Source organism: Abrus precatorius, unplaced genomic scaffold (genome assembly GCF_003935025.1).
Source record: "Abrus precatorius isolate BTA unplaced genomic scaffold, Abrus_2018 Scaffold152, whole genome shotgun sequence".
Taxonomy (NCBI): Eukaryota; Viridiplantae; Streptophyta; class Magnoliopsida; order Fabales; family Fabaceae; genus Abrus; species Abrus precatorius.
In genome coordinates, this window is record NW_020874350.1 from 7,501 (window position 1) to 17,034 (window position 9,534).

At 29.1% G+C, this 9,534-nt stretch overlaps 2 pseudogenes; both read left to right on the top strand.

Moving 5' to 3' along the window:
- Nucleotides 1-3,909, top strand: part of LOC113857034 — a 5,400-nt pseudogene extending 1,491 nt beyond the window's left edge.
- A 9-nt stretch (nt 3,910-3,918) lies between these two features.
- Nucleotides 3,919-9,259, top strand: LOC113857035 (annotated as a pseudogene).
- The last annotated feature ends 275 nt before the right edge of the window (nt 9,260-9,534 follow it).

Below are 9,534 nucleotides of genomic sequence, written 5' to 3' on the forward strand. Positions count from 1 at the left end.
TTTGAACAGAAAATTCATATATTTGATAGAAAATTATTAGTAACTGAATTCTCTTTTTTTTTTTTTCTAATTAATCAATTTTCTAAAAAATCAGTATCAAGCTTGAATTTTAAAATAGTTTATTATTTATTTCCAGAACATGAACAAGAAAAATTGGATTCCGAAGAAAATAAAAAAATCCAATTTTTCTTTGATGCAATTAGAACTGATCTGAACAATAAAACACTAGTAAATATAAATAGAAAAAAATGTATTGGAATAAACGAAATCAGTAAAAAAGTTCCCCTATGGTCATACAAATTTATCGACGAATTAAAACAACTGGGGGGGAAAAATGAAGCAGAAAATTTTCAGATTCGTTCTAGAAAAGCCAAACGTGTAGTGGTTTTTACTAAAAATTTACAGAAACAGAATAAGGGTACCCATAATGATACTGGAAATACTGAGAATACTAAAAAAAACGAATTGGCTTTACTACGTTATTCACAACAACCGGATTTTCGGCGAGACATAATCAAAGGATCCATACGTGCTCAAAGGCGTAAAACAGTTACTTGGAAATTTTTTCAAAGAACTGTGCATTCCCCCCTTTTTTTGGACAAATTTGAGAAACGCTTGTTCTTTTTTTTTGATAGTTTCGAGTCAATGAAAATCTTTTTTCTGTTCCAAAATTGGATTCGAAAAAAGACAAAATTTCCAATTTTGGATTATACAGAGGAAAAGGCAAAAGAAAGTGAGAAAAAAGAGGAGGACGACAAAAAAAAAATAAACGAAAATGCGGAAAAAAAACGTATAGAAATAGCAGAAGCCTGGGATAACTTTATATTTGCTCAAGGAATAAGAGGTTTTTTATTAATAACCCAATCGATTCTTCGAAAATATATTAAATTACCCTCATTGATAATAACTAAAAATATCGTTCGTATACTACTTTTTCAATTTCCCGAATGGTCAGAAGATTATAGGGATTGGAAGAGAGAAATGTATATTAAATGTACCTATAATGGCGTTCAATTATCTGAAACAGAATTTCCCCAAAAATGGCTAACAGACGGTATTCAGATAAAGATCTTATTTCCTTTTCGTCTGAAACCTTGGCACAGATCTAAGTTACGATCCAATGAAAAGGAAAAAGATAGAATGAAAAAAAAAGTGAAAAAAAAGAACTTCTGTTTTTTAACAATTTGGGGAAGGGAAGTTGAATTGCCCTTTTCTGATTCTCAAAAAAATCGATTTTCTTTTTGTGATCCTATTTTTAAAGAACTCAAAAAAAAAAAGAAAAAATTGAAAAATTATTTTTTTCGAGTTCTAAAAGTTTTAAATGAAAGAACAAAATGGTTTCTAAATATCTCAAAAGATATTGCAAAATGGATCAGCAAAAGTATTCTATTTCTAAAAAAAAAAATAAAACAACTCTTCATTTTTAATTTTACAAATTTTCATTCTTTATTTTTATTATTTGTTAGACTCAAAAAAATAAATGAATTGAATGAAAACAAAAAAGATTCAACAATTTGTAAGAATAATCCAATTATTTTCGAATCAACCATTCCAATTCAATCTATAAATTGGGGAAATTGTTCATTGATAAAAAAAAAAATAAAAGACCTGAATGCTAAAACAAAAACTATTCTAAAACAAATAGAAAAAATGACAAAAGAAAAAAGGAAAGGGGGACTTCTAATTTCAGAGATAAATATTCATTCGAACAAAACAACTTATGATACTAAAAGATTAGAATTAGAAAAAAATATTTTGCAGATATTACAAATAAGAAATGTTCGATTAACTCGTAAATCACATTTTTTTTTTAAATTTTTCCTGAAAAGGATATACATAGATATCCTTCTATATATCATTAGTATTCCTAGGATCAATATACAACTTTTTCTGGAATCAAAAAAAAAAATGATAAATAGATCCATTTACAATAATGAAGTAAATACAGAAATAACTGATAAAACAAATCAAAGTATAATTCACTTTATTTCGATTATACACAATACTAGTAATACGAATTCACAGAATTCTTGTAACGTCTCCTTTTTGTCACAAGCATATGTATTTTTTAAATTATCACAAAACCAAGTAATCAACATTAACATAGATAAGTATAAGTTAAGATATGTTTTTCAATATCATGGAAGATTTTTTTTTCTTAAGAATGAAATAAAGGATTCTTTTTTTGGAGTACAAGGAATATTTCATTCCAAATTAAAACATAAGAACCCTCCCAATTCTGTAATGAATCAATGGACAAATTGGTTAAAGGGTCATTATCAATATGACTTATCTAAAAGCATATGGTCTAGATTAGTACCACAAAAATGGAGAAATAGAATCAATGAACATCGTGTGGCTCAAAATAAAGATTTAACCAACTGTGATTCTTATGAAAAAACCCGATTAATTCTTTACAAAGAAGAACAAATAGACGCATTAAAAAAAAAAAAAATGAAAAAACAATATAGATATGATCTTTTATCCTATAACTCTATTAATTATACGGAAAATAAAGACTCATATATTTATGGATATAGATCATCATTCCACGCAAATAAAAAGCAAGCGATTTCTTCTAATTACAACACGCATAAAAAAAAATTATTTGATATAATGAGTAATATCTCTATGAAGAATTATACAGCGGAAGATGCTATTATAGATATGGAAAAAAATCTGGATAGAAAGTATTTTGATTGGATGGGAATAAATGTAGAAATACTAAATCGTTCCATATCGAGTACGAAATTTTTTTTCGTTTCAGAATTTTTGATATTTTCTAATGCATATAAATATCAAAATAACCCGCGGATCATACCAATCAAATCACTTTTTTTCCATTTTAATATAAATATAAATCAAAATGTTAGTGAAAATCAAAATAACATTACTGAAAAGAAAAGAATAATAGATATTTTTAGACCATCGAAAAAAAAGAAATCTCCGGAATTCGAGTTAGAGACTCAAAATCGAGCAAAAACAGAATGCGCGGGTCGAGTAAATCTTGAATCATCTCCCTCAAACCAAAAAAAAGATATTGAAAAAAAATTTGCGGAATTGGACAGTAAAAAGGATGGTAAGGGTATAAAGAAAAAGAAAGACAAGAACAAGATGAAGGCTAAACTAAATTTCTTAACAAGAATTTTTTTTACTTTTCATTTGGACTGGAAGAATTTCTTAGGTAAAAGAATATTAAATAATGTCAAAGTATACTGTCTCCTGATTAGATTGAAAAATTTAAGAGAAATTGCTATAACCTCTATTCAAAGGGAAGAACTAGATCTAAAAATTATGCTGATTCAAAATCATAAGGATTTCACTTTTCCAGGCTTGAAGAAAAATGAAAATACAAAATTTATGAAAAACGAATTTTTTATTATCAAACCAGTTCGCCTGTCTAGAAAAAACAATAAACAATTTTTTATGTATCAAACCATGGGTATCTCATTAATTCGTAAGAGTAAGTACAAAATGAATCAAAAATACTCCGAAAAAAGTAATGTTGATAAGAAAAATTTTGAAAAATACATTACACGGACAAGAGATCCAAAAATAACAGAAAAAAAAAAAAAAAAAAATTATAATTTGCTTGTTCCTGAAAATATTTTATCCGCTAGACGTCGTAGAGAGTTGAGAATTGTAATTTGTTTAAATCCTAAGAATATAAATAGTATGCATAGAAACACAATATTTTACAATGAAAATAAAGGTAATAATTTTTTGACTCAAAAACGAAAAGATCTTGACAGAGATAAAAAAAAACTAATGAATTTCCAAATTTTTCTTTGGCCAAATTATAGATTAGAAGAATTAGCTTGTATAAATCGCTATTGGTTTAATACCCATAATGGAAGTCGTTTCAATATAGTAAGGCTACATATGTATCCGCGATTGAAAATTCGTTAATCGAAATTTGTCTTCTATTTACCATAATATATATCTGGTATATGAAGACAAATTGTTATATACATAACATAAATGGGAACACACATTGTGGCATTGATACTAATCTAATGATGTATCCATTAGATCGAAAAAAGAATCAACAAAATTGTCTTTTATTTTTCAAGCATACAATTTGTTATTTGGTGAATCCATAAATATGGTATCTTTTCTATCTATTTAGATTGGATTGATTAATAAGAAAGAATGAATTCAATCAGGAATTCCTAAGGAAATTCAGATTTATATACAAAAATGAGTATCATTACTATTACTGATCAATAAAAATATTTATCAAAAGCGAGGGGAAGAGGAAAGCTTTCATTTCATTTTTTTATGGTAAAAAATTCATTTATACCTGTTATTTCAGAAGAAAAAAAAGAAGAAAACCCGGGATCAGTTGAATTTCAAATATTCCATTTTACCAATAAGATACGAAGACTTACTTCGCATTTTGAATTGCACCGAAAAGACTATTTATCTCAAAGGGGTTTACGTAAAATTCTGGGAAAACGGCAACGATTACTGTCTTATTTGTCAAAAAAAAGTAGAATACGTTATAAAAAATTAATAAATCAGTTTGATATTCGGGAGTCACAAATTCGTTAATTTGAAGAGTCATTTTCAATTATTCGATTTATTAGATCTTGAATTTTGATGAATTTTTTTTTTTTTTTAAAGCGATTCATTCTTCTATGAATCGAGGAAAAAAATCTATGAATATCCCAGCTACAAGAAAGGACCTCATGATAGTAAATATGGGACCTCACCACCCATCAATGCATGGTGTTCTTCGACTTATTGTTACTCTGGATGGTGAGGATGTTATTGATTGTGAACCAATATTGGGTTATTTACACAGAGGGATGGAAAAAATTGCAGAAAACCGAACAATTATACAATATCTCCCTTATGTAACACGTTGGGATTATTTAGCTACTATGTTCACAGAAGCAATAACTGTAAACGGACCAGAACAGTTGGGAAATATTCAAGTACCTAAAAGAGCTAGCTATATCCGAGTAATTATGTTAGAGTTGAGTCGTATAGCTTCTCATCTACTGTGGCTGGGACCTTTTATGGCAGATATTGGTGCACAAACCCCTTTCTTCTATATTTTCCGAGAAAGAGAATTAATATATGATCTATTCGAAGCTGCGACAGGTATGAGAATGATGCATAATTTTTTTCGTATCGGAGGGGTAGCCGGCTGATTTACCTCATGGTGGATAGATAAATGTTTTGAATTCTGCGATTATTTTTTAACAAAAGGTTGTTGAATATCAAAGACTTATTATGCGAAATCCTATTTTTTAGAACGGGTTGAGGAGTAGGCCGTTGTTGATGGAGAGGAAGTAATAAATTGGGGGTTTATCAGGACCAATGCTTCGGGCTTCCGGAATACAATGGATCTACGTAAAGTTGATAATTATGAGTGTTATGAGGAATTGATTGGGAAGTTCAATGGCAAAAAGAAGGAGATTCGTTAGCTCGTTATTTTAGTTCGAATTGGTGAAATGACGGAATCTATAAAAATTATTCAACAGGCTTTGGAAGGAATTCCCGGCGGACCATATGAAAATTTAGAAATTCGCTGCTTAGATAAAGAAACAGAGCCAGAATGGAATGATTTTGAATATCGATTTATTAGTAAAAAAGCGTCTCCGACTTTTGAATTGCCGAAACAAGAACTTTATGTAAGAGTTGAGGCTCCTAAGGGAGAATTAGGAATTTTTCTAATAGGTGATCAAAATGGTTTTCCTTGGAGATGGAAAATTCGTCCACCGGGTTTTATCAATTTGCAAATTCTTCCTCAATTAGTTAAAACAATGAAATTGGCCGATATTATGACAATACTAGGTAGCATAGATATCATTATGGGAGAGGTTGATCGTTGAAATGATAATTGATACAACAGAAATACAAGATATCCATTTTTTTTTCAGATTGGAATCTTTTAAAGAGGTATATGGAATTCTATGGGTATTTGCCCCTATTTTTATTCTTGTATTAGGAATCACAATAAGTGTACTAGCAATTGTATGGTTAGAAAGAGAAATATCCGCAGGGATACAACAGCGTATGGACCTGAATATGCTGGTCCTTTTGGAGTTCTTCAAGCTCTAGCAGACGGAACAAAACTACTTTTTCAAGGAGAATCTTATTCCATCTAGAGGAGATATTAATTTATTCAGTATCGGACCATTCATATCAGTCATATCAATTATAATAAGCTATTCAGTAATTCCTTTTAATTATAACTTTGTTTTATCTGACCTCAATATCGGTGTTTTTTTTATGGATTGCTATTTCAAGTATGCTCCCATTGGACTTCTTATGTCAGGATATGGGTCAAATAATAAATATTCCTTTTTGGGTGGTCTACGAGCTGCTGCTCAATCGATAGTTTATGAAATACCATAACTCTATGTGTGTTATCAATATCTCTACGTGCGATTCGTTGAGACAGAAGCTTTTCGATACTATTGCTATACTCCCCCCTTTCTTTATAGTGCTTTCTAGTAAAGAAGGATAATAAATTGAATATATATCCTTATCATTATTCTTTTTCGAAATTCGGATTGAAGAATTTAATCAGATAGTTATATGAGTGAAATAAAACAGCTTCTATTGATAGAATTTATTAATTCATATATATACTATATTACTTATAGTTATATATTACTTATAGTTAATAGATAGTATGAGGAGTTAAAATTGCAGTCAAAATATTGAGTCCTCATTTTCCATGTATAAGAATTAAGTGAAAAAAAAAATTCTATTCTATTTCTTCAGTAGAAGAGGTCATTTACCCCCAAGGTTTGGTTGATTAGTCATCCTGTCTTGAAGCGGGCACAAAAGAAAAACCAACCTTTTTTTTGAGTTTTCACTATCATTTGTATGAATTATCATACATGTATTAACATAACTAAAGGGGTTTAATAAAAAAATGAATGGATGGGTAGAAACACCAAAATACACAAAGGATTAGTAACGCAAATTTTTTTAAATATCCAAAAGAGCATTTATACATAATAGAAAAAGAATACTAATTGGGGCTTTAAGTTGGTAGAAAAAATCAGGCAGTACTCCCTACAATTCCGATCCAGAGTATGCTCCCATCCACTGATTAAATAAATGACTATCAGGAACGAAATAATCCTTTACTTTTGTTTTCATTAATTCACTTTTTTTTTTGAGTCCCTTTTTAGTTGCACAAAAAAAGGCTAGGAGCGAAAGAAAAAGTGATACCCTTTTTCTTTTTTTTTCTTACATCTATATTCTAGGAAGATGGAATTCATGTCATAATTCAGAAAACGAATGTATAATTCTTTTTTGTAATCGAAAATGATGGAGAAGTTATTGAGAATTCTATAAAGAGTATTTTATTGAAGAATTCAGTTATTACTCAACAAATTCCAATTTTTTTTTAAAGGGATAAGATCAATTCAGAAGTACTTTTTGTATCTTTTATTTATTCAAATAAAATTTGAAATGTATTTTTCTTTATTATTAATTTTTTCATTAAATAAAACAAAACAGACAGAATTCAATTGGTCTAATTCAGAACCGTCCGATAAAATCGAATCTTATCCATTTTATAAATATATCAAGAGATAAATAATCGGTCTGGTCCTTAGATTTATTGAAGGCTTAAAAGGAGCCGTATGAGGTGAAAAATCTCATGTACGGTTCTGTAATAGAGATGGGAACAGTAATGTTATCACCGACTAGGATTATCTAACAGCTTAAGTACAGTTGATATAGTTGAAGCGCAATCCAAATATGGTTTTTGGGGATGGAATTTGTGGCGTCAACCTATGGGTTTCATCGTTTTTCTAATTTCTTCTTTAGCAGAATGTGAAAGATTACCTTTTGATTTACCAGAAGCGGAAGAAGAATTAATAGCGGGTTATCAAACCGAATATTCGGGTATCAAATTTGGCTTATTTTACATTGCTTCCTATTTAAACCTATTAATTTCTTCCTTGTTTGTAACAGTTCTTTACTTTGGTGGTCCGAATATCTCTATTCCGTACATATTTGTTTCTGAATTTTTTGAAATAAATAAAGCATATGGAGTTTTTGTAACAACAATTGGTATCTTTATTACACTAGCTAAAACTTATTTGTTCTTATTCGTTTCTATCACAACAAGATGGACTTTACCTAGGCTAAGAATAGATCAATTATTAAATTTTGGATGGAAGTTTCTTTTACCCATTTCTCTCGGTAATCTATTATTAACAACTTCGTCTCAATTGTTTTCACTATAAAAAACGGACCTTCTATATTCATAACTTGTCTCAAACAAGAGAAAGAAAAAAAACAAAAATAATCAGAGATATTCACGATATGTTCCTTATGATAACTGGATTTATGAATTATGGTCAACAAACAGTCCGAGCTGCAAGGTACATTGGTCAAAGTTTCACGATTACCTTATCTCACGCAAATCGTTTACCTGTAACTATTCAATATCCTTATGAAAAAATAATCACATCGGAACGTTTCCGTGGTCGAATACATTTCGAATTTGATAAATGCATTGCTTGTGAAGTATGTGTTCGTGTATGTCCCATAGATCTACCCGTTGTTGATTGGAAACTGGAAACTGATATTCGAAAGAAACGATTGCTTAATTACAGTATTGATTTCGGAATCTGTATATTTTGTGGTAACTGTATTGAGTATTGTCCAACAAATTGTTTATCAATGACTGAAGAATATGAACTTTCGACTTATGATCGTCACGAATTGAATTATAATCAAATTGCTTTGGGCCGTTTACCAGTGTCAGTAATTGATGATTATACAATTCGAACAATTCAAATAAAATTAAGTTAATTATAATATAATTATAAAATCTTTTTCTAAAAATAAAGATTATATAAATCAAATCATATTCGATATATTTCTATATATAAATATATGTATTTGAATAATATATATGAATAATATAAATTTGGATAATAAGAAAAATGTTATTAAAAAAAAAGAATAAATCTTAGAGGTAGATATTTTTATATTAGATATTCTATTAGTAGAAATATTCGATACATATATTATATATATACTTTAGTTTTCGTATAGTTTCAAACTACTCTTTCATAGAAAGAATGGAATGACATTGATCCTATAACTGTACCTATAGCAATTCACACTTATTATCTTAGGATTTGATTGAATTCAATGCGGAGAGAAATTTAGTATTTAGTATATAATTTTTTTCCTGGTCATATCAATAAAGTCATGAAATTTCGATTTATTTATCTCTTATTTTACATATAATGGATTTGCCTGAACCGATACATGATTTTCTTTTAGTCTTTCTGGGATCGGGTCTTATATTAGGAAGTCTAGGAGTAATATTACTTACCAACCCAATTTTTTCTGCTTTTTCGTTGGGACTGGTTCTTGTTTGTATATCTTTAGTCTATATTTTATCAAACTCCCATTTTGTAGCTGCATCGCAGCTACTTATTTACGTGGGCGCTATAAATGTTTTAATCATATTTGCTGTAATGTTCATGAATAGGTCAGAATATTACCAAGATTTTCGTCTTTGGACCATTGGGGATGGAATTA